Source organism: Myodes glareolus, chromosome 3 (genome assembly GCF_982192425.1).
Source record: "Myodes glareolus chromosome 3, mMyoGla1.1, whole genome shotgun sequence".
NCBI lineage: Eukaryota > Metazoa > Chordata > Mammalia > Rodentia > Cricetidae > Myodes > Myodes glareolus.
Window position 1 is genome coordinate 55,585,946 of NC_142028.1, and position 26,416 is coordinate 55,612,361.

A 26,416-nucleotide genomic window follows, 5' to 3' on the forward strand; every position below is an offset into this window, starting at 1 on the left:
ACAACTTTGAAAGTCATTCCTTTTGTTTTGGGCCAGATTTAGTACTATTAGGTATATAAGTAAGAAGTAATTTACTTAATTTTTTTTGATTTTTTTTTATCACTTTGTGTTTTTTCTGTTGTCTTTCTCTCCTTGGTTTTCATTATCTACCTATCTGTCTGTCTGTCAGTCTATTGGCATAGGGACTAAGTTGTCTATGTTGCTCTCAAAATGACTATGGAAGCCATATAAGTATTGTACTTGTGATATTCTTACTTTAGCTTCCCTAATAGCTGGGACTGCAGGCCTGTGCCACCATGCTAGTTTTTGGTTGCCTTTTTAAAATTAAAGCTAAGCATACCAAATAAGCATGAAACTCCTTTCAAACTCTCTCCTCCTCCAGTCCAGCTGTCACTGCACTTTCCAAGGGTCCTCTTGGCATCTTCTCACACTTGGAAGAGATGTCAGCCTTTTTTCACATTCATTTTTCACTTTTAAGGCTCCACTGAATTACGCAGGCAGAATGCAGAACGGAAAGAAATTCCATGTTATTATGCTGACTGCAGATACAGTGTGGGAATTCGCTATGATAGGCCCTTACTCATGTCTTAATACTTTATTTATTCCTGTGTTCCTCGCAAGGCAGCTTGGCCCTGTTTCTCTCCAGGTAGATCAGATGGTTGGAAATAGCGCTACCTGTTTTCATTTGGGAAGCTTAAATGTTCTTAAGATGAGTGATCGTGCTGAGTGAAGAGAGTGGAGCGTCATCACTTCTCTCTGCCTCTCAGTCACCAGGCGCTACTAGGAGGCCTCATCATTTCTAGCTGTCGTCTCCAGTCTGTAAGATAAGGGTTATAGCATTTTCTTCTCTTGTTCACTGGAGTAGCAGTAGAATGAATGAATTCTGTGTGTTTTATTGGAAGGTGTTTGCTGATTGTGACTTTCAGAGGTCAAGACTTAATATATTACAAACATGTTTAATTATTATCTCCAGTGTGCTGAGACTGCTTATGTTGGGAGGGTGCCAGTTATGAGGTGCTTAAAATCTGTGACCTAAGGAAATGGGAAACCCCTCCCATGAGGGAATAACCGCTCCTGGATCTGGGGTGGGAGTCAGGCTGCCTTGAATCAAATCCTGTTCCCACCACCTTGTCAAGTTACTTAGTCTTTGAAACTAGTTAATGTCAGATTTTGCATTTGAACCTAAGCCTGTCTGAGCTTCTGTCCCCTTCTACCAGACAAAGCTAAAATAGCCAGAGTCTGTTCTAGATGTTGAACATTTGAGAAGCTCAACGAATGGAGCATTTTAAAGCAGGCGAAGCCATAGACACCCTTAACATCTTAAAGAGGTATCACACCCCAGACATTGGGTACAGCACTTTTACTGCAAAACTTGCTTATTTCTGATTACTCAAAATAAATAAATCTCATTAATCTCTCTCCCATTCCTGTTCTTTCTTTTCTCTTTTCCCCCTCTCCAGCTCCCTTCTTTCCCCCTCCCTCCCTTCTTTCCTTACCCTCCTCTCTCCCTTCTTTTCTTTTTTCTTGTTTTTGTGTGTGTGTATAAGTATAAGCACACATGTGCCTGCGTGTATGGAAGTCAGAAGATAATCTTGGGTGTTAGTCTTTGCCTTTTACTTTGTTTGAGGCTGGGTCTATTGTGTGTAGCTGTCTGAACCAGGCTAGCCCTCTTTACCTCCTCCTTCTCTTCCCTATAAAATATTTCATTGCAGAAAGAGAATTATGTTACATGTAGACTTTAGAGTTTATTGAGTATCCAATGCCTTTCTGTGGTTTCTGGGTCTTGGTAGTAATGTTCTTGCTTCTGTCCTGTGGATGTCGGCTGGGAGATTTGGTTCAGTAGCTTAAGCCTCTGTGGAAGTCATCAAGAATTAGAACCAAGAAGAATGTTTTTTTCTTCTTTATAGAAAAAAAAGACAAACAAAAACTGGCTTAATAAATAGAAATCCTAAGTTTCTTTTGGTTACTCGTTGCAATTTATTTAGCTACTTCTGTTGTTATGATAGTGTATGCTAATTTTTTCTAATTTAGGTAAGGATTGGTTGAAGTTGGCATTATTTTGCAAATATTGAGGGAAATCTATCATAGAAATAATTGTAATAAGGCAGTGCTTGTAGTGGTAGGAGCAACCCCAGGGAGATGGCATTTCATTGTGGTGATTGGCTGTGCACTTAGTTCTTAGATTTCCTCAACTTATTGTAACCTGCTAGCAGCTGGAGACAAATGATGGAGTGTTCTTGTTCTGAAAAATGCCCCTTGCCTGATCTCTAAATATTACAGTGTTCAGCTTGAATCCTTTTACCATGTGACCATTTTTCATTAATCATTCTTTTTCTCCATAGTGGATAAAAAGGAACTGAGAGGAGCTGTGACTGTTTTGATCTTAGCTCTTACATGGGCAAGGCCAGGTTAGCTCAAGAGAGAGCCAGCTCCCAGTAGTGTTTGCCTAATCCTAAGGGATCTATTGGAAGATTCCAGATAGGCATCTACCTTGTGTAGTCAGGTGACATTTGGGTCAGTATAACAGGAATAGGCTACTGGGCAAGAGGGTGGAGTGAAGTCAGGTTGGGGCCTGGGGCACAGAAATTAGGTAGGGCTTTGTGTGCACTCAGTGTGAATATCTAGGCCATAAGTTAACGTGAAAAGGGAGAATATTTTCAGACATATTTGTTTTTTAATTTGAAGAAGCTGAGTTATGTTTGTCTGTCACAGACTTACTCCCATCTGATGTACATTTCTGTGACCTGTAGTAAATGCCAAGTTATTCCATCCTCACCATCGTCCTGCTTTAGAGCAGTGTACTTCCCAGGAAAGTCCCTTATGATTGCTCCCTGCCAATCTTGCTGTTGCCCTGTCCCAGATTACTGCGATGTGCTTTCTGTCCTTACTGGTTTGTCTTTTCCTTCTCCACTCTCCGTGCCCCCCCCCCCCCCCCGTTCCTCATTTCCTTTCCTCTTCTCTCCTCTCCTGCTTTTTGAGACAGGGTCTCGTAGCTGACTCAGATCTGTCTTTATGCTTCTACCTTCCAAATGGGGCAGTGTACTGTGTGCTGCTTATTACGTGGGCCAGGCTTTCGCCCAGTGTCATATAACCCGTGGCCCTGTGTATGTCTTTTTCCCTTTAATGTGATGCTGCTGAGGTTCATGCTTTTGAATGTATCCGTCAGTTCTTTATGTTGTTGAATGGCATATGGTTGTATTGACAGAGCACATTTTTATCCATCTCCCATTTGGTGGATATTTATATTTTTTGAATTTCCAGTGTTTATGATTAATGCTGCTATGGATGTATATGTTTGAGATTCATAAAAGAAAAATTACTGTAACATTATTTTTTAAATTGTGTGTTTCTGTGTTTCAGTTTGTGTATGTGTCTGCAGTTGCCCACATAGGCAGAAGAGCGTGTCAGATCCCCTTGTGCTGGAATTACAGGCAGGTGCTCTATGTGGATGCTGGGAATTCAGCTTCTGTCTGGAAGAGCAGTACACACTCTTAACTGCTGCACTATCGTTGCAGTCCTGAGTTATGCAGGCTATGCTTTTATTTCTTTTGGGTATTGTGATAGGCAAAATTTCCCTCTCAAGACTTTCATTGCTGGTATTACACCTGTGAATATGTGATATTGTGTATTCAAAAGAACTTTGCAGATGTAGTTTTTATATAGATGTAACTTTGCAGAGGGCACTAATTGGTTAACCTTGAGATTGGAAGATTACCCTGGACTAACTAAGGGGAGCCAGCGTGATTACAGGAGCAGATGAGGAATTCAGGACGTGTAGAAATTGTAAAGGAGGAGAGCAAGAGAAGAGTGCAGTGTTCCTCGCTGACTTCAGGACATGGAAATCTCAATCCCCGGAATAGAGTGCAGTGTGCCACACTGACTTCAGGACGTGGAGATCTCAGTCCCTTAGTCAGAGGAACATAATACTTTTGGTATTATGAGGTGGAAAGAGGATTGTCAATTCCAAAAGAGAATTAAAGTCCTAGCCCATAGCTTGATTTAGCTTCTGCAGACTGTCAAGCAAAATATCCCCTTACTTTGTGCCTAACTTCTGACCTTTACGCATTGTGAGCTTTAATTCAGTTTTAAGCCATCAAGCTTCAGGTCATTTGTTATAACAGCAAAAGTGAAAAGTACAGACAGACTCTTCAGAGAGTAGTGATAAATTTGCACTTTTAGAAGCCTTGCACTAATTTGAGCAAGAGCTAACATTTCAGACCTACTTTGTTGTGTTCTAACTAGCCTGTGAGGAGCCAGAGCAGAAGCAGGGAGAGCAGTGGGCAAGGCTTGCCAGGTAGTGATGTTCTGACCAGGGCGCAGTCAGAACAGGAGAGATGTGGCGTGGTGGGCAGTGACATGGCAGGAGGCGGCATGGTGGACAGTGGTGGTCATGTGTAAGAGCCATTGGTAAATACATAACCCAAACTGGTGGATTTCGGGTAGAAGCTGAAGAAGAGGTTTGTAATTGACTTCAGGGATGAAAGGTAGCGACTATATGGTATTCTCTGCTTTATCAATGCGTATAAGTAGCCTGCAGAGACAATCTAACTACTAGTGAGAGTTCTTGGGAATTTGACAGAAGGAACTATTCATAAATGAATAAACTCAGAGTGGCTCAGTGGGAAAATGGTTGTATGTAAATGGAATCGAAGGTGGGGTTTAGGGAGGGGCAGGGAATGGTACTCTGTAAATGTGTTAAAAATGAGGTGTACATGTATGTGATGCTTTCTGCAAACTTTCTTTAGTACCTTCTGAACATAAAGCTTCCAAATGACCCAAGAACAGATTTGATTGATGATGTTAGAAATAGCAATAGTTCTTAATATCTGTCCTCTTTTGATTAACATCTTAATATGTAGCTTGCCCTGAACTCTTGATCCTCCTGCCTCTACTTCCCCAGTTCAAAGCCCACAGGTGTGTACCCCTATATTTGACCTTTCTGATTTTAGTATTACACGTTATAATGTAGTACTTCAGGGGCTGTAGGGGTGACTCTGCATGTAAGACATTTGCTGCTCTCAGAGGACCCAAGTTCAGATTTCTGCACACTCGCAGGAGGCTCTCATAACTGCCTGTACCTCCAACTCAAGCTACTTTCTTCTGGCCTATGTGGACACCCAAGCACACATGGCATATACACACACGTACACATAAATGAATAATAAATATTTAAAAATTTAGTTCTTCATATTTTTAAAATGAATAAAAATTGTTTTTGATTATTCTCTCTGTATATATGTGTATACATACATATAATTAGTTGTGGAATATTATTTTAAAGTATGTTACATTTGTTTATGCTGCAGAACATTTGCTTAATAATGTAAAGATGTGTTACTTTTTTATGATGCATTTGTTTAACTCTGTGAAGCTGCATTACTTTGCCTGTCTAAAACACCTGATGGTCTAAGAAGGAGCTGAACAGCCAGTAGTGAGGCAGGAGAAAGGATAGCTGGGGCTGCCAGGCAGGGAATATAAATAGAAAGAGAAACAAGGAGAAGGAGGAGTAAGAGAAGAAGGAGAGGAGGACATCAGGAGCCAGCCACACAGCTACACAGCCCGCCAATGATATAGAAGTGAAGAAAGGTTTACAGAAGTAGACAAAGGAAAAAGCCCAGAGACAAAAGGTAGATGGGATAATGTAAGTTAAGAAATTCTGGCTACAAAGAAGCCAAGAAAAGGCCAGGCATTTATAATTAAGAATAAACTTCCATGTGTGTGTGTGTTTTTTGGGGGGCGAGCTGCATGTAGGGCCTCCAAAAGAGCTAAAGAACAAAGGCAAAAAAAGTAGAGTCAAAAAAACAACTAACAACATTCTGGCATTCTAACATGGAGCAACAGTTAGTCTTACTGTGTAGCTCAGGCTGACCCCGAGCTCACAGACATTTTGTCCCTGCCTCCCGAGTGCTGGTATTAAAGGCATGGGCCACCACCTCCATCTCTTTCTACATCTAAAAGCCTAACTGTTCTATATTGGTAGACTTTATTCTTGCCATTTTAAAGCCTACCAGCAAGCTTCCCAATACCTCTGGATCTTTACAGTCATTGTTCTCTCCTCTGGTTCGTTAGTGCGCATATTCCCTCATTAGGTGGTGCTCCATGAAGCCTCTCTGTCATTCTGTGTTTGAATTGGGCATCTTTTTGGGATCCTGCTGTGTGGTCAGTTCACATTCATGACTTTTATCTTTGTCTACTTTTCTTCTGCTTTCCTAACTGCTGTTTGAACTTCAGAAGATCGAGGCTCCGTATTGCTTCTCTAATATAAAGAACTTGTCACGGAGAAATGCTTAGTAAATGTTCATTGGGTTAAATCAAAGGGGCACTGATGTCGTGTGAGTGTTCACCCTCCTCTTTTAGAAAATGTTTAATTTTTACTCTTGTGTCCGGAGAAAGTCACTTCCTATTGGCAGGTTTTCTCACCCCCCCTTTTTTTTTTTACAAAAAAACTGGCAGAAGGGACTTCATTTTGTTGCACACAGATATGTGGTCATTTATGGACATTTCAGGGTAAAGACACAGCTATGTGTAAAGCACGTTTGGCCTTGTGCCTTCTTAATTTTGGCTACGTTCCTGAAATTTGCTCTTGAGAAATGACTATCATGGGAACATCCAAAGAAGGTGTTATCCAATATTTTTATGCCTTAGTAACACAACCCTGCTCCCACCCCCACCTGCCAACAACCCCGCTGCATTTGTACACAGGGATGCATGTTCACTGCATATCCAAGGGTGTAGAGGATAAAATTCCCTTCAGAAGTTACCTGGCTGTATGTGCAAGGAACCGTGAAGGTGAGAAGAGCCTTGTTTTCAGCTCCTCAAACTCAAGCAAGTATACAGGTCATAGTTAGAGAGGGTCTTACTCAGGCTTCCCAGAAGTTCTTGCAAACAGTTCAATTTTATTTGACATTTATTGGGTCGTACTTGACATTTCCGAGTACAGTAGACATTTTTTTCTTTCTGACAACTCAGTTGTAAAGCTATGATTGACACTACTATAATGTTAAGCTCAACTTGCTTCGAAATCAGGCAGTGGTTTTGGAGGAAGAGCCACCTCCCAATTCTGTGATCCATAGATAACAAAACATTCTAACCCTGGAGGAGAGGTTAAACAAAAGATGGTCTCTGGTCAACTGGGGTCTCAGCTCTGTGTCTGAGCACAACTTTGACCTGCCTGTACACCTGAAGTGAAGAGGTCCTCAGCATGGTAAACCACATGCAGCCACTTTAAGCTTCACACACACACACACACACACACACACACACACACACACACACAGTTTTTTGGAGATTTTTCTCAAAAATAAGTATAGGAAAGATCAGCTGGAATCTAATTCAGAACACAGTTTTGTAACCTCAGTTTTGTAACCTTCAAATTTGCCTTTGAATGTAAAAGTATGTACAGAGAGCTACATAATATACTCGTAGTGTACCTACTGTGGCTTTCTCTATTGTTCTGTGTGTGTGTGTGTGTGTGTGCATGTGTGTGCGTGTGTGTGTGCGCGCGCACACACGTACGTATGCACATATAATCATATGTAAAGTTGTTAACAGTCACACCTGACCTTATTTAGTCAATGGTGTAGGATACTTGCATTTTGCCTCTATTATAAACAATACCGTATGAATCACCTTGGTCTGAAGGCTCTTATTCTACTTATAGCAATTATACTGGCTAGTTTTTTGTCAATTTGCACAAGCTAGAGTCATCAGAGGATGAACCTCAATTGAGAAAATGTCTCCATAAGATCAGGCTGTAAACAAGCCTGTAGTACATTTTCTTAATTAGTTATGGATGTGGGAGGGCTTAGTCTTTTGTGGGTGGTGCCATCCCTAGGCTGTGGCTCTGGGTTCTATAAGAAGGCAGAGTGCGCATGCTATGGGAAGCAAGGCAGAAAGCAGCACTCTTTCTGCTTGGCCTCTGCTTCAGTTACTGCCTTCAGGTTCTTGCCCTGTATTCCTGCTCTCGCTGCTTTTGATGATGAACTGCTGTATGGATCTGTGAGTGAAATAAACCCTTTCATCCCCAGGTTGCTTTTGGTCGTGGTGTTTCGTCACAGCAATAGGAACCCTAATTCAGAAAGTAGTAGTGCTTTGGGAGTGACATGCTGGCTGCTGAGGGCCTGAATGGAAAGCCATCTGATTCTTCCATCCCTTGAAGACTGTAGCAGTGCATGTTCATAATCATAGCCAACGACTCAGTGACTCCCAATGTTAGTGACTAAGCCTGTTTTCCTATGTGAAGTTGTGTTTCAGAGATCTGGAGTTTTTAACCCAAATAGCCATTTCACTGTCAAGAATACTACTAATCTGTGCTGTGGTCTATTATTTTAGTGATTCTCAACCTGTGGGTCGTGACCCTGGGGGATTCGAATGACCCTTTCATAGGGGTCACATATCAGATATGTTACAAAGAAGATATTTACATTACAATTCATAACAATAGCAAAATTGCAGTTATGAAGTATCTATCAGTGGAGATAATTGTATGGTTGGGGGTCACCACAACATGAGGAACTGTATTAAAGGGTCACAGCATTAGGAAGGTTGAGAACCACTCTATTATAGACCTTTATAGATTTTTTAAACTATTATTTATTTTGGAGCTGAATATTGCACCCTACATCTTCCTCATACTCAATGTACACTTGGTTACTGAGCTATACTCCAGCCCTGTCATAGAGTTTACATTACATTCTTTAAGACCCAGACTACTGTTTTATTTTAATCCTTCTTGTACCTCTATGCCCAATATATAAGCTCCTCAAGGACTTGGGCAGCTTTCCTTATATTGAACCTGTTACCTAAAGCATGTGGTACGAGACTGTAGACAAAAGTCCAATGACTTTTTTAGTGGAGGAAGTTTCAGTTTGTTTTGCTTGTAAATGTCCCCAATTCCTATGTATGGGCATTTTCCCTAGTGCTTCTTTTGTTGCTGTTGTTTTATAGACTCTTTGATAATTTTATGCATGTTTATAGCATGCCTCCTCTATGCTATCCACCTCTAATTTCCTCTTTTCACTTCCTAGGACACCCTCCAACATGACCCCTCCCATCTTCCCTTCTTCATGTATTAGCCTTTCCTTCCTCCCCATCTTCCCTCTCTTCTTCCTTTTTTTCATGCCCTCCTCCTCTTATTAATCTACTGAATCCAGTTACAGCTGTCTGCTGGAATGTTCAATGGTTTGGCTGCATTGATCTTGTGCAGGTAAGCACAGCTGCAGTGAGTTCAGGGCAATGGTCATGTCGTGTTCAGAACACAGCATTTCATAGCGTTCTTCCATGTGCTCTGTCTCTTACGTTCTTTCCTCTCCTTCTGCTGAGGTCTGCCCTAAACTTTGGGGTAGGATTTGGTGCAGATGTACCTGTAATGGTTGAGAACTTAACAGTCCCATATCCTGAGCACTTTGTCTAGTTAGGAGTCATTGTAATAAGTGTTGACTACTGAAGAAAGATGCTTCTCTGACCACGGGTGAGGACAGCACTAACCCATGAGTATAAGTATGACTATTTAGAAGACAGTTGGACAGCATTCCCAGGTAGCAAAACAGTAACAGCAGGTTCCCCTCTGAGGCCTACAGTCCCAGTTCATGGGATTTTTACTGGGTCTACAATCCCAGGCATGGATTCCTTTTTATGGAGCAAGCTTTATGTCTCCTCAGAAGGTGATTGTTTACCCTATAACCTTTGTGCCATTGCTGTGCCAGTGGAATTGTCTGTCAGGTTGGTGTTCAGGGTTCACCACTGCATGTTATTAATGACTTTTCTCCTCCATCAGTCTACATAGCACCTTCTGGCACTGTAAAAGCTAGCTGTCAGAAAAGGAGGTTGTAGATAAGTTCCAGATGATTTTTCTATATTTTGTAACCAGTATGTTGTGTCTTTGACAGTAGGATTTTACCGTCTAGTTATAGTCGACAACCAAAAGCAGTGGCAACAGCCTGTGGTGTTTAGACGTCCTCTGGGGCCTCTTTGACCAATAACTCATAGACAAATACCTCACATTTGGCTCTTTGATTTCTTCTGGGGGAAGCATTGGCCTATGTTTACATTTCTAAAAAGCTGCATTTGATAATTAGCTTACAAAATAGTGAGTTTCTATAGGGTTTATATATCTAGTTAAGTGGGCCCTACTCGTCCTTGCCCCTTTTTTATAAATAAACAAATATATAAATATCATCATTCTTCTATGTTTTTCTGTTTGCTTTCTCATATTTTATGCTTAACGTTTTAGCCAAATGTCTTTATGTATTCAAGTGTACTTCATCTTCTGTTTTCAGTTAGTATAGTTTTATGCTGTTCTGGAGAATTCTTTCTTCCTAAGACTTTTAACCTTTGAGAATCTATAGGTATTTTATTAACACCAAGTACCTGTTGAGTTTTATTTCAGAAGTTGGTGGTTATGTTACAGTTTGTGCAATGTACCTGAACATGGCAGAAAATGAAATAAAGCATAGATGCAGAACTGATTTTTTTTTTCTTTTTTGTCTTGTTTTGTTTTATTTTTGGAGGCAGGATTTCTCTGCATCTTTGGAGCCTGTCCTGAAACTAGCTCTTGTAGACCAGGCTAGCCTCGAACTCACAGAGTTCTGTCTCTGCCTCCCAAGTGCAGGGATTAATGGTGTGCACCACCACTTCTTAGCTAGGACTGATGATTTTACTCTATCTCTGCCTCTTCTTGTACTTTTGTGATTTGGGAAAGTCCTATTTCCTCCTGAAGCTGTTTATCAGAGGTAACACTAACAAAATCCTCTACAATGGAATGAAGTTTCATGATTTCAAAACCTCATTAAAAGTTATAGTGTAATGGAGAAACAAAGTTTCATTATCTTCCAGGGAAAACAAACAAAACAGTCAAAAAAGATTCAGTCAAGCTGTTGGAATGCAGTGAGTACTGGGGAAGTTTGTGGAATGATGGAACAGGAGTCAGTGGCCAAAGACAGCAAGGTGAACTTCTGGTTAGGGGAGAGACTCAGTCTGTTTATCAGTACCAGGGTAATACTATGTGTTTGCTTCTTGGAAAGTGACTGATCTTTGGTTCAGTGGATGGTTTGGGATCTGGACATTGCAGTATGGGGCTGGACTGAGGGTAAGAGGCAGTAGAGGGAAAACTCACTGCTACTGTGGGCGATTGACCCTGAAGTGGCAGATATCATCTTGAATATCTTCATGAATGTAACTTCACATTCATGCAGTTTGAGTGTGATGTTCTTTGGAGATAGGTATGTTGGTAGAGTGTCTATGACTGTTGTAACACGTTAGCATTAAAGTGAGTAACATACATATAATAACAGTGAGCTAGTAACTCCTTTACTATTGGTTCTAGACAGAAGTCTGATGCTGATTCATTGGTAGCTTGGTCTCTTCTGGAAACTCTGGGGGGAAAATGAGTTCCTGGCATCTGAGGACTGCCAGCCGGTCATGATGTCCTTGATATGTAGGTGTGTAATTCCTGTCTCTACTTCTGTTTTGCGTTGTGGGAATCTTTCTGGAATACATACTCTGACACCAATGAGATTAGAAGAGAGGAGATGTAGTCACTTGTGGACGGAATTCAGCATAGTTTTTGAAAGGTCTCAGTCCCAGATCCAGTAGGCATTCTCCTTTTGCACTCTAAAATGACAAGGTGAGTGGCAAGCAAGCAAGATATTACATAAGCGTCTGTGACAGTCAGCAGGTTGTTATGGGCAACGACCCATTGTTTCAGCTATTTCTTCAGGTCTTTCTGTTCAGTTAGCAAGTAAAGTCATGGTTGACAAATAGACAGTGCAAGTAGTGCTTCTCTTAAGTCGCTAAATAAATCAACAAAGCAGAATCTAGGAATTTTTTTTTTTTTTACCTTATTTTACTTCAGCATCCTTGTTACTCCTGTGTTTCTGGGTCTTGAGTCTCCCCCTTCCTTTTCTTATGAGGGCACTCAAAGAAGAACACATGTCAGAGTTCAGGTGGTCTAGTTGGATCTCACATGGAAGTCTTTAACTTAGTACAAAGCCCGTCTTCCAAGTGCAGTCCCATGCACAGGCTCTGGGTAGACATGTTTTGGAGAGCCAGTTCAACCCAGTGCTGATAGTGACGGCAAGTAAATGGCCTTATAATGCACAGGCTTGGTAACTAAGGCTTTCTTTAGGTAATAAAACAGATTTGTGTACACTCCTTGTCCTACTCAGCTTTTATTGATAACTTTTTTAGCCTCGTCATCTGAGAGGAAACCTTGATTGATAAATGAACCTAGATCTGATTGGCCTGTAGAGATGTCGATGGAGAATTATCTTGGTGGTCCTCATTGATGTAGGAAGGCCCAGCCCATACGCTGGTCAGCTGGTCCTGCAATGCATAGAAAGCTAGCCAAGCGTGAGCCATTGAGCCACCTTCATAGTTTCTGCTTCAGGATCTTGCCTTGAGTGCCTGCCCTGACTTCCCTAAGTGATGGATTTTTTTACTTGGAAGTGTAAGCCAAATACATTCTTCTTTCCTTGAGTTGCTTTTGGTCATGACATTTGTTGCAGCAACAGAGGGGTAACTAGAACTTTCCTGAAAGGAGACCATACTTTTTATTTGAAAGCATAGTGCTGTTTTCTGTTGGTTGTTTTAGATTTGTTTTTGAGACAGTTTTGCAGGCGCAGGCAGGCTGGCCTGGAACTTACTTACCTTGTAGTTCAGCTTGGTGACTTACAAACTGCTCACCAATAATGCAGGATTCCCCTCTGTATGCTGTGACCATCCCTGGTTTCCCAAGTGCTAGGGTTACATGTGGGCATCACCATGCTTGGTTAGCAGTGGGACTTATATAAATTCTTCAGCATCAGTGTTACAAATGGGGAAACAGAGAAATTGTCTCAGACTATACATCTGGCAATTGGAGTAGAATGTAAAGTTGTTCTGTTTGACACCAAAGACCTTGAACTTGAGTAGTACACTCGGCAGAATAAGACCATACTCCTCTGGGAAAGGCTTGGCATACAATCCAGGCTCAGCTTTCCTTCCTCTCTCTACCCATACATATCAAGGCAAGTGATGGTGTGTTTGCTTTTATGTGCTGTTCATTTGAAATGTAGAAAAAGAAAAAAAATAGTGGACGTTTTAACTACATTCTCCATCAAGTATGACTTAAATATTAATATGCATTTATAAAATTAAAATATAAAGCCAGGTAAGAACCATTTTACTTTGAAACTTAATAACATGTCTTGTATATTTTTGTAAATAATTTTTTATTTATGTGATTAAATTAACTTCGCAATGGTGAAGATCAGATTCAGTGTCTTTGAGTGCTGGACAAGTGCTATATTGTTCCTGCGTCCTCTGGAAAAGCAGCCAGTGTTCTTAAACTGAGGCTGGAGAGTTGACTCACAGGTAGCAACTGCTAGTGTACAATCATGAAGATCCAAGACAGGATCGCTCTCCAGCTCCATTTTTAACTCTAATTTTTACTTTCTCTGCGACAAGCTCTTTATACATAGGCTAACCTGGCCTCAAATTTGAGTCTCTTTCCACTGTCTCTCAAAAACCAGGGTTACAGATATGTACCACCATGCCTGCCTTAGGTTTTAGGGGGTTATTTTATATTTATTTATTAATTTATATTAAGTGTGTGTGTATCTGTGTGAGTGTATGTTCAAAAGTGTTTGCTGATGCCTGTGTCTGAGTGTACATTTACAAAGACCAGGAGGGGGAGGAGTTCTATCCAGAGAGGTGAGTGGGTGCTCGCTGGGGTGATTTGTCCCGGAAGAGAGCACAGCCCCCCCCCCCCCCCCCCCCCCCCCCCCCCCCCCCCCCGCGCTTCTGCAGCAGGGTCTTCGGTGTTCCACGGGACTCCTCCCTGCCCCCACTACCACCGCCCTTTTGTCTCCTGGGTCCTTGGAATACCAGTTATCCCTGTTTCAGTGCTGAGGAGTTCTATCCAGAGAGGTGAGTGGGTGCTTGCCAGGTCGGTCTGCCCTGAAGAGAGCACAGCCCCTCCCCCCTCTGCTTCTGCAGCAGGGTCTTCTTTGTTCCATAGGACGCCTCCCTGCCTCCACTGCTGCGGTGATGCGGGGGAATTGTCTGTATTCTGTCAATCATATTTTAATAAAACGCTGATTGGCCAGGCAGGCAGTATAGGTGGGAAAACCAGACAGGAAGTAGAGGTGATGCAATGAAAACAGGAGTATCCTGGAAAACAGGAAGCCATTCCTTCACTCCTGCGCAGATCACTGAAGAGGCAGCATGTAACTTGCCCAGCTGAGAAAGGTACGGAGCCATGTGCTAAAGTAGATAAGGATAATGGGGTAACATAAGTTATAAGAGTTAACAAGAAGCCTGACCTAATGAGCCAATCAGTTTATAACCTGATGTAGACTCCGTGTGATTTTCCTTGGGACTTGCTGGCGTGTTGGGGTACTGGGCGGGACAGAAACTCCAACAAGCTGGCCCTCATGTTACATATGGCGCCCAGACGTGGATAACTGAATCCACAAAAAGCCTGAGAAAGCTTGGGAAAGAATAGAGTAAAGCATGTTTTGTTGGTAGCAGCAATTTCTTGGGTCTACTTTGCTTGCTAGAGGCAAGCAAGCACTCTCATCTGAGAGAGGCTTCCTGACTCAGCTTTAGCTGCAAAACCTTGCAGCTCTTTAAAGAGGTCCTGCCGTGAAGCACTTAAACCGTGTTGATGAAAAGCGGAACACATGCTTTTCGGTTTTCAGTCGTAGCAGGAAAAAAGCTGCGCTGTTTTACAATGCCGGCTTTCTGGGCTGTCCTGACAGGGTAATCTCTGACTCTTTCAGGCAGGCAGTCTGACTGAGTGTGGTCTGTGAGCAGAATGCTGCAGCTTGCTTGCTGGCAAGGACCTTGAAACGCCATAGAGTTGTGGCAATGAACATAGCTCTGGCTGGTATCTCAGCCATGAGACTGGAGAGCTGGGGAGTGGGTTGGATCTAGCCGTCAAAGCCACTGCTCTCCATATTGCTTAGTAAATTAAAGGCTCATGTGGTCAGAAAAGGGAGATAAATAGTAAAGAGAGATTCAAAGATGAAGAAAACCTCTAAATGGTTTATAGTGTGTTACAAATAAATTCAGGATAAAAGTTAAAGTTCTTAAAGTAAAAAGAAAGTAGTTAGGTGTGGTGGTACACACCTTTAATCCCAATGCCTGGGAGGCAGGGACAGACAGATCTCTGTGAGTTCAAGGTGTGGTAGCATACACCTTTAATCCAAGCACTGGGGAGGCAGAGACAGGAGGATCTCTGTGAGTTCAAGGACAGCCTGGTCCACAGAGTTATTCCAGGACAAAGATATATACAGAGAACCTGTCTCAAAAGCAAAAAGTAAAAGTAAAAATAAAAAAAATAGAGGTTAAAATAAAGCCACATAAAGATGGAAAATGCACAGAAAATCTTCATACTGTATGCTATTATGCTCTCTTTAAATTGTTTGATTGTTGAGAAAGGAGCAACAACTGCTAAAAGACTTTTGTTTATAAATGCTGCTAAACTAACCCAAGATAAAAATTTTAAAAATACCTTGGCTTCAAAACTGAAGTCAAAAGGTATGTTACTTTGGAGAAGAGATTTTTCTTTTGTTTCCACAGAAAACGAGAGTCTCTGGATTTATTCAGAGTTAAAAATAATCACCTTTGACCAAGGGAGGCCACCTAAAAAATCTCCGATAGGAACAGATGGCCCAGATGACAGAGGTCTACATCCAGAACTGATCCAAGACTGCTGCCTGAGATGATCGAGACTCACAGGATACTCCAGTCATGACTTGATTATAACTCTAAATTTTCTTTAGGTCCCCTTAAGACTATCAGCGCCCCCAACCAGCAGGAAGTAGCCTGAAATACTACGCCCACATTCCCAACAAATGGATTATGGGTATTTTCCTTTGTTTAAAAAAAAAAGAGAGGGAAATGATGCGGGAGAATTATCTGTATTCTGTCAATCATATTTTAATAAAACGCTGATTGGCCAGGCAGGCAGTATAGGCGAGAAAGCCAGACAGGAAGTAGGGGTGGAGCAAAGAGACTTGGAGTATTCTGGAAGCAGAAGCTCTCTCTCAGCCATTCCTGTACAGACCACCGAAGAGGCAACATGTAAGCTGTCACACCGAGAAAGGTACCGAGCCCATGTGGCTAACATAGATAAGGATAATGGGGTAATATATGTTATAAGAGTTAACAAGAAGCCTGACCTAATGGACCAATCAGTTTATAACCTTATGGAGTCCTGTGTGTAATTTCTCTTTGGGATTTGCTGGCTGCTGGGGTACTGGGCAGGACAGAAACCCCAACAAGCCAGCCCCCTCATGTTACACTGCGGCCCTTTTGTCTCCTGTGTCCTTGGAATACCAGATGTCCCTGTTTCAGTGCTGAGGGGTTCTATCCAGAGAGTGCTGAGGAGTTTCATCCAGAGAGGAGGAGATGGGCAGGTGCCAATGCAAGAATTCCTCCAACAACCTGAAAGGTAACATGACATCACCAGAATCCTGGGATCACGAAACTAGAAGAATTGAACACCCTACTCCAGAAGAAATAGAAGAAATGGACTCTAAGCGGATCTTTATGAATATAATAGAGGAACTTAAACAGGAGGTGAAAATCTGCCATAAAGAAATAGAAGATAAATATAATAAAAAGATTGAGGAAATGAGTAAAGAAATGGAAGAGAATTATAACAAAAAGTTTGAAGGAATGAGTAAATCCGTAAGTGAAATTCTGGGAAACCAAGAAAAAACAATCAAACAGGTAATGGAAACAATTCAAGATTTGAGAACTGAAATGGAGTCAATGAAGAAATCACAAGTCGAGGGCCGTCTGGCTATGGAAAATCTAGGTAAACGAACAGAGACTTCAGAAACAAGCATAACCAACAGAATACAAGAGATAGAAGAAAGAATCTCAGACTCTGAGAACACCATAGAGAAATTAAACGCTCTGACCAAAGAAGACAGCAAATCCAACAAATTCTCATCACAAAACATTCAGGAAATGTGGGACACAATAAAAAAAACCAAATCTAAGAATAATAGGGGTAGAAGAAGGAGAAGAATTGCAGATCAAAGGTCCAGAAAATATATTCAACAAAATTATTGAAGAAAACTTCCCTAACCTAAAGAACAATATCCCTATGAAGGTTCAAGAAGCATACAGAACACCGAATAGACTGGATCAAAAAAAAAAAAAAACCATCCCCTCGCCATATAATAATCAAAACACAAAACATTCAGATTAAAGAGAGAATATTAAGAGCTGCAAAGGAAAAAGATCAAGTAACTTATAAAGGTAAACCTATCAGACTTACACCAGACTTCTCTATGGAAACCATGAAAGCCAGAAGGTCCTGGATAGAGGTACTGCAGAAACTAAGAGACCATGGATGCAAACCCAGACTACTATACCCAGCCAAGCTATTGTTCACTATCAACAGAGAAAACAAAATATTCCAGGATAAAAACAAATTTAAACAATACGTAGCTACAAATCCAGCCTTACAGAATGTATTAGAAGGAAAATCACAACCCAAGGAATCCAACATTCCCAACAACGCCTACAATACACCAACACCGGGGATAGCGTGGGGGAATGAGATGGGGAGAGGAAGGATGGATATGGGAGCAGCCAAGTATATATCTCAACTAAGGGAGCCATTTTAGGGTTGTCAAGAGACTTGTTTCTGAAGGGGTTCTCGGGCCCAAGGAGAGGTCCCCAGATTGTTCCCTGGGCAGCAGAGGACAGGGTGCCTGAACTGGCCTTGGCCCATAACCATACTGATGAATATTTTGCATATCACCATAGAACATTCATCTGGCGATTGATGGAGATAGAGACAGAGACACATATTGGAACACTGGACTTAACTCCCTAGATCCAAATGAGAAGCAGAAGGAGGGAAAACGTGAGCAAGATAGGCAGGACCAGAGGGAAATTTCATCCGATGATGGATGGCGATAGAGACGGAGACCCACATTGGAGCACCGGACTGAGCCCCCCAAGGTCCAAATGAGGAGCAGAAGGAGGGAGAACATGAAAAAGGAAATCAGGACCGCGAGGGGTGCGTTCACCCACTGATACAAGGGGACTGATCGAATGAGAGCTCACCAAGGCCAGCTGGATTGGGACTGAACGAGCATGTGATCAAACCAGATTCTCTGAATGTGGCTGACATGGGGGCTGACTGAGAAGCCATTTACAATGGCACTGGGTCTTGTTTCGTCTGTATGTACTGGCCTTTTGGGATCCTAGTCTGTTTGGATGCTCACCTTCCTAGACCTGGAGGGAGGGGGGAGGAACTTGAACTTCCCACAGGGCAGGAAACCCTGACTGCTCTTTGGACTGGAGAGGGAGGAGGAGAGGGAGTGGGGGGGGAGGGGAGGTAGTGGGAGGAATGGGAGGGTATGGGGAGGAGGGGAGGAAGTGGAAATTTTTATAAACAAACAAATAAATTAATTAATTAAAAAAATAAGGTGAAAAGTCAAAAAAAAAACCAACAAAACAAAGACCAGGAGGGGACATCACATGCTCTCTTTTATTACTCTTCCCTTATTTTTGAGGATGGATCTTTCCCTGAACCAGGGCATCCTGTATTCTGGACTGGCTGGAATCCAGTGAGCTCCATTCATCTTCCTGTCTCCATCTGCTGTAGACCTGGAATCACAGGCATGTGCAGGATGCCTGGTTTGTTAGTAGTGGCTGAGATTCTAACTTGGTGCTTCATGATTGTACACCAACACTTTTAACCTCTGAACTACTTCTCCAGCCTCAATTTAAAAGCACTGACTATTCTCCCAGAGGACCCATATTCAGTTCCCAGCACCCACATGGCACCTAACACCATCTGCAACTTCAATTCTAGTAGGGTCTGACACCCTCTTCTGGCCTCCTCAGGCACAAGGCACACACTTCGTGCATAGACATACATCCAGGCAAAACATGCATACGTATAAAATAAAAACAAATAAAAATATAAACACACCATCAAGCTGATATTTACCTGGGTAATTTGGCAATATTATCCTATTCAAAAAATTGTCTGTCTGTGTGTATATATGTGTGTGTATGAGCGTACATGTGTGTATGTGATATATATGTGTGTGTGTGTATGTGTTTGTGTGTGTGTATACATACATACATACACACTCTTATTTATGCATTGCTAATACTATCTTGACTTGTTCAAAATCCTTGAGGTGTCATGCTGAAAGTAGTTAGGGTTCAGCTTGGATTATCTCCAGGCAACCAGAATAACCTTTACTGCTAAATAGAAAGGTAAGCCAGGTTAGAGAGCTCTCCTTTGAGCATCTTGTGGTTTGTGATTTAATGGCATTAAGCTCAGTAAAATATATTTGCACTTTTCCTCCCAGTTTTATAATGTGTACCATGTAACTGATCCATTTTAAGAATGGTGAGAGTGAGAGTTTGAGTTTATGGTTCTGAAGGGTGGCACACCCGACTGATTGGAATTGGCACACTGCAGCCAACTCCAAGCTTCGTCTCTGCAAAGCAAAGTTCCACCCACTCTTGGTATTCATTAAATTAGATGTAAAAAAGTTATTTCTCACTTAAATTAATGCCACTTGACGTTCTAAATTCTTCTGCCCTTAAACTCATAATTGCCTCATTTTGCCATGATTTATACATTGTGAACTTAGACCCTGTAACCTACTGAAAACACAATTGTAAATGGATCTATTAATGAGGAAGGAAAACATTTTCACTTTAGGATGAAACAGTTTTATTCCCATCCATGTTTTAATGATAAATTCGACTATTCGCCGTCTTTGCGATGACATACTAGAACTTCTAATTTTTCATTTTTAAATAAAGTTTTAGGATTTATTGATATAAACGCTATTCTGTAGAAATATGATATTTTAGAAGCTCATTATGTGAAACTCACTTGAGGCCATGGTAGCTGCTCCTAAATTGCTGTCACAGGATTCTATCATGTCGTGCCAAAGCCGCCTTAGCCTTTTTGGATTTATTCCACATTACTGGTTTGGGTGGGCTTCCTTGTCTCTGCTGAGGGCAAAGCTAACCTGCACAGACTGAATTTCAGGCCATTCTCCCTGATTTTTGGTAGACATAGACCAAAGACAGCAAACAGGAAATGATTATAGATAAGTTCCTATGTGTCTGGTCACCCTGTCATTTCTACACTTCCTCCTCTGAGGATTGCCCCAAACACAGAGTTTATAACTGGAAAGCTCCATCTTTTATAACCAAGCAACCAGTTCTGCTGGCTGGTGCTTCCTGGTCACCATGGCAACTAACAGGATGCATCTCATTCTTTCTTCAGAGACCTCATGTCCTGACTCTTCCCTTGCTTCCTCAGAATTCCCCGAACATGCACATTTGTTAGAGGCTTTTGGTCTTTAGGAAAGAAAATACCAGATACTGTGAGATAAATTCCCATCATTATTTTGTTTAAATTCTTATTTTGGGTAACTTGATTTTTTGGTATCAACTTATTCTTGATTAGATGCCACCATTTCTTTACTTCGCAATGTACACAAATATCCTTTCATGTTACATATAATACATAGATTACTATATATTTAGTATGTAATGAATTTATGCTGTTTATCCATTACACATCATATAATCAATCATCTTAACAGAACAAACAAACAAATAACAAAGCAAAATAACAGACCTATGAATTTGTAGGAATTTAAAATGTTAGTTGACCAAGGCAGAGCTAGAAGCTAAGGAGACAAGGGAAGCTTGAAAAGTCAGCACTGACTTTCCCCAAACTCCAGGTACTCTCACCAGTTCCTTTTAACTGCTGCAAGGTAGTTTTTGAATTACAAATTTGACTGTTTTCTTTCTTCTGTTGTTCTTGGGAAAACCTATAAGGAGGATCTCTTTCACTGCCGTAGCCCTTGGTTCTTTGGGTGAACAGAGAACTGATGTTACTGTAAAACAGAATCAGTTGACAAAGTGTGTCTTAAACATCTCACACTAGCACAGATCTGTGTGTGTGTGTGTGTGTGTGTGTGTGTGTGTATGCTCCTTTACAATTGTACCACGTGGTAAGTAAAGTCTTCCTATTCTGTTCTGATTTGACAAAGACATCAGAGACAGAGACTTTCCACCACCGGATTCCTACTCTAAGCACTAATGAAATTATATCTGTGTGTGTATACATGCACATACAGGTATGTATTTGTAAGTATTGAAATTACAAAGTAAAAGCTCTTCCATTTCTCTGTTTTAAAAATCACTTAGCAATTCTTGATATTTTGCTTTTCCATTCACATTTTGAGATCTGCTTGCCCATTTCTGAAAATTATCTGATTGAAGTTTGGGTGAGAGTCCCCATAGGTCACATTGCCACCTGGATAGCAATGTGACCTATTGCCAGTCCACCTGCCAGTCCATGAACATGGGATATCTTCCCACTGACTTTACTCTTCTTTCATTTTGTTCTGCAGTATTTTTCAGTTTTAAGGTATTTAGGGTTTTATTTTTGGGGGTAAATTTATTTCTGAGTACTTTATTCTCTGTTACTATCTATTGAGAATGGAGTTGTATTCTTAATTATTTCTAGCAATTTGTTACTTTAGAAAGTAATTCATATTCTTGCAGTCTTGATTTTTTTTTTAATCTGTGACATTACTGCATTTGTTTCTTCTAGTAATTTTAAATATTTAAGCCCCATCCCCTCTTAGTATGGAAGAGCCAGACAGAGACTATGAATAAATGATATTACTTCTCGGCATCCCATCTGCAAGGCTTCTCCCTCCAGTCTCCCTTTTGCCTGCTTTCCCAGGCATGGACTTGGAGTGCTCTGCTGAGTGGAAATGGTAGAAGTGCATTTCTTTACTTTGTCTTTGTAAGGGAAGAATGTTAATTCCTTCTCCATTCAGTGTCATGCGCACTATATTCCTGGCCATTCTAATGGGAACCCTTTAGAGAAGGTTCCCTGAGAATCTAAGCTGTTCTCTGAGGAGTGGGATTCATGAAGCTTGGGAGAGGATTGTATCTCCTTCACCATGTATGGCTGTTATTTGCTTTTTTTCTGTTGAACAGTTATGTCTTCGTGCATTATTGTGGGAATACCAATGTATTATTTTTATTTAGTTTCAAACAAAACTTGGTAACAATCCCGCTTAGAATCCAGAGAAAGAAGCTACTTCATAGCACTTTCTGTAGCCTCAAGGAGCTAGTCAGCGCCTCCGGCACTCAGGAAATTATTTGTTCTTTTTTGTGTCTTCACTCTTAGGTTTTATTTTCATTTAGCCATCTGTTCATCTGTTCTCCCTTCCATCCACAAAGTCGAATTAACACACATTTCACTGGGTGGTGTGTTAGGTTTTGGGTTCTGACAGGGGAAAGTTGTTCCAGTTGGTAACGATGGAAGCCAGATGCAGATATGCAAAGCAAGCCTTGTTAGTTCTGTTGATCTTGATGATCCCTCTTGTGGGGCAATGCATAGTTTTCTGGAAGACAGTCATGTGGGAGGGAGTTACTTAAGTGGTCACTTATACTTTCTGGGTAGTTATATTCAGTTACTTTCCCTGATGTCCTGTCTTCTGTACCTTGTACTGATGTTTGACGATGGCTCTTCAGTGTTCTAGACCAGGGAAGGCTGTCTGAGCCCTGGTGTTCACTGTTTTTGTTGAAGTTCTACTATGTAGGCTTGCTGGGTGTTTGATTGTTTATACAACTCATCTCAGCCTCTGTGTTCTCTGAAACCCCTACCCAAAATTTTGATCTCTTCAAGACTAGCCCATAGCCATAAGACTCTTGGATATGTTTGACCTCATTGTAACAGTTTTAGCCTTAAATAAAGACATTCCTATCATGTATAACATAGTTATATCCGGAAGATAGGACTAGCAATGACCAAACTAGAGTTTGCTTCGCAATCCCAAGAAAAGGAGGAGACATGCATTTGTGGTGGACTTAAGCACACGTCTCGGTTCAGGGACTACAAATTGCGGGGATATTATTTACTGAGAGCTTCCATAACTATTCCAGCCGGAGTGTTGAAATAACAGAAATTTATTTCTTAGTGTTGTGAAAGCAGACGTTTCTCCTTGAGTTGCCTAGGCCTGTCCTCCTGATGTGGCCTCACATGGTCTTTCTCTTGTATACAACTGTAACTGTGTGTCTGTCTTCTGACAAAGATGTCATTTGTATTGGGTTGCATTCCTACTCTTTTGACCTCATTTTAAAGTCTTCATCTCTTTGAAGATTTGATCACTACTGTTTTTTTTCTTAAAGGTGATTGTTACATTTCCTATGCTGACCTTGAATTGCTGATCTCAAGCAATCTTCCTGCCTCAGCCTCCCCAGTAGGCGGTGCTGTAACATGCTACCAGGCACAGTATACAGGACCTTAGCTCTAAATAGAAATGCATTCTGGGGTGCTTGACACTGCTAACTGAATATATTACTCAATGCTTATATTTTGAATATATGAATATATGAGTATGGAGATGGATATACTATTTAATTTATAGCATTCCTCCCTTTGTGTTACCCCACATTTTATATCCTTCTACCATATAACATAGAGATAGTTGTATACACCTCTTCCCAACTGCTTTTGAAACCCAAGTCCAAAAATTTCTTCTTGACAAGGCATGAGAAGATGTATAATTTACTCCTCTTTAACTTCTAACCTATGAAGCCAGAGATGGCATAGAGTCCCATTACCATTCCTAAAGGGAGAATCCAGAAGGAAGAAGGAGAGCATGGATGTGAGGGAGTTGTAAACCTAGCAGACGGCACATTCCGAGATTTTTCTTCTCAGGAGTCATCCTTTGTGTTTCCTCGATGATCTGCTTTCCCGAAACCTAAGTCCAGTCCTCAGTGGCCGCTGGGAAACACGTGTTCTGGAGGACCTGGGTGGCAGCCTGCTTCAGGAAAGCTCAGTGTGAGGAAATAGGATTATATCTGTGTATTAGAACAAGGAATTGGAGTCCTGCTTGATGGATTCTTGTTTTTAGAATTGGGGTCTACTTATGAAGAATCACATACAGAAATTATTTTAACAGGTTAATAGTCAGTTTTTGAATGTTAGAAGGATTATGGTCTGAGAGTTTAGCAGTCTTTACTTGGAATATACTCAGGGATATTTTGAGATTTTTGTTGGTTTCATATCTCTTAAGAAATGATTAGATTAATGAATCACGAAATGAGAGTGGTAATGCACTTGCTTGAGATTCAGAAATCCAAAAGAGAAGGAGTTGAAGGAGGCATAATTGCGCAGCTCAACTGTCTGATATCTTCCTTAACTAGGTTTCTGATAGAGTTTAATTGTGTTATGCTTAGATCTCATTTACGAATTATTTCCCATATAGTGCTAAATTTGTTCCTGATGTTTTCAGTATTCACTTTTTAAAAGCTCGATTATCGAGGAAGAATGAGTAAAGGTAAATTTAATGATTCAGCATTTGTGTTCAAAAACTAGTTGTAGCTTTTCTTTAAAAACTTAGCTGAAGTTTGAAAACTGACAAGCATTCCTGTACTCTTATTTTCCTCTCATTGGTCTGTTATGTGGATCCACAGGCTTGTGTAAGGTCAGGGACTCTACCATGGTTAAATATCTTATGTTTCACCTTTTCCTTACCTTATCTCTCTTCCCACTAGTTAGTGGATATTACTATCTGCTCCAACCTGTGTCTCCTCATCTTCTCAAAGCTGCCTTTGAGACTCAACTTTACATCTCCTGGTCTCATGGCTTTTGGTGTCACATGAATATCCTTATCTTCAGTTTATTTAAGCTCAGCGGTGCTTTTCACAGTATCTTTGACTTAATGCTGCAAACCTTTTTGCTGTTTTAGCCCCTTCCTGGCACACAGCAAAAGTCAGAAAAGATGGGTCTCCAGAGAGTACCTTGGTTTTTACATTTTGGTGAAATTTCATCTGTTCCTGAGAGAGCTGATCATCACAATTGAGTAGAAACAAGTCTTTATCTTTTGCCCAGGTTCCTAATAATGTTGTCACCAGCATCTTTATTTTATTTTCTTAATTTTTGTAGTTTCAAGTTACGTACTATTGAATTAACTTTCCAGAATGACAGTTTTGAAAACATTTTCACAGGAACAAAAAGACAGATTTTCTTTGTATATAAATAAAGAAGTCAGTTTATGCTGGAGATGGAAGGCTCTTTAAATAAAACATTGTCTCTCTTCTCCTTGGACTCAACTGGGAAAAATCAATATTAGGTTCTTCAAATGCAAGAAAGATCAAAGGGAAAAGTTTATGTCTTCACAAGGCAAGGTGTGTCCTTTGACTGGGGCTGTTTCTCCTGTGCATTTAAGTCGTCTCTTCCCAAATCGAGTGAATTAAAGGACATAGAAGTTCACTTCTTTGAAAGTTGAAAGAATGACTCACATATACAGGTTGTCAAATGCTTTTTCAGGGTATTTTTTAAACTCCTGAAAGAGTTCTTCCTTATTTATTTATTTTGCATTTATTCATTTTGATACATTTAAATTAAAATATTATTAAATGTTTACTCTTTTCTCTATCCTTTCTCTGAACCCTCCCATGTGTCCTCCCTCTAACCCTGCCCATGATCCCTGACTCATATGGATAGCCTTTTTCCTTTAGTTGTCAGTGTTAGACATGCACAAACATATATGCACAGATCTATAAATACAACTTTTTAGTCCTTTTTCTCATATGGATATGGTTTCAGGGCTGACCACTTTGTATTGGATGACTAACTGTGGGCTCATTCCTGGGAGAGGCGTCTTCTCCTTTCTCAGCACTCGTTAGTTGTGTATAGTTCACTGTCTAGTGGTAGGGCCCCACGCGGATTCCCTTCTCTGTGAGCATGTCTCTTGACACTGCCATTGCTTAGATCTTGTTTATACATCCATTTCTAAGAGAGACAATCTCCTAGCAGGCTTCCTGGTATTCTGGTGGGTGGACTTTCTCTCCTGTCTTCCGTAATGTTCCCTGAGCTGTAGATGCCGGAGCTGTACTGCAGATATATTCATGGGGCTGGACTTCTACACGATTCCCCGATCTCTGCATTGTAGCCAGTTACAGTTTTCTGAAGTGGTCTCCCTATATTTGCCATAAAGAGAAACTTCGTTTATGAGGGACAATAACTATAGTTCTTTGTGGTTGTTAGGATAAGATTTAGAATGTGTTTAGAAATATACTGGTCTAGAAAAGTGTTGGGAATTGATTCTAAGATCCTTGACCTTATTAGCTCCAGATAGTTACCCAGGTTTCTAGGACCAGGCATGCTTTCCCTCCTGTTGAGTGAGCTATACGTCCAGTCCAGTTAACTGTTGGTTATTACCAACTTGAGAGTGCCACTATTGTGCCTTTATGGATATCTTGCCAAGGCAGTTGTTGTGGTTCAAAGGTGTGACTGCTGGGTAAGACTGTAAATTGCTTTCCTCCCTGGGCAGTTTATAGAATAGAGCTCTGAAATAATTAAATGCAGTATTTACTTTTTTGCCTTATATTGAAAAGT

The 26,416-nt window shown here is 40.9% G+C and overlaps 1 protein-coding gene across 1 annotated transcript in view; it reads left to right on the forward strand.

Moving 5' to 3' along the window:
* Positions 1 to 26,416, forward strand: part of Suclg2 (succinate-CoA ligase GDP-forming subunit beta) — a 261,034-nt gene that overhangs the window by 86,344 nt on the left and 148,274 nt on the right. The window lies entirely within an intron of this gene.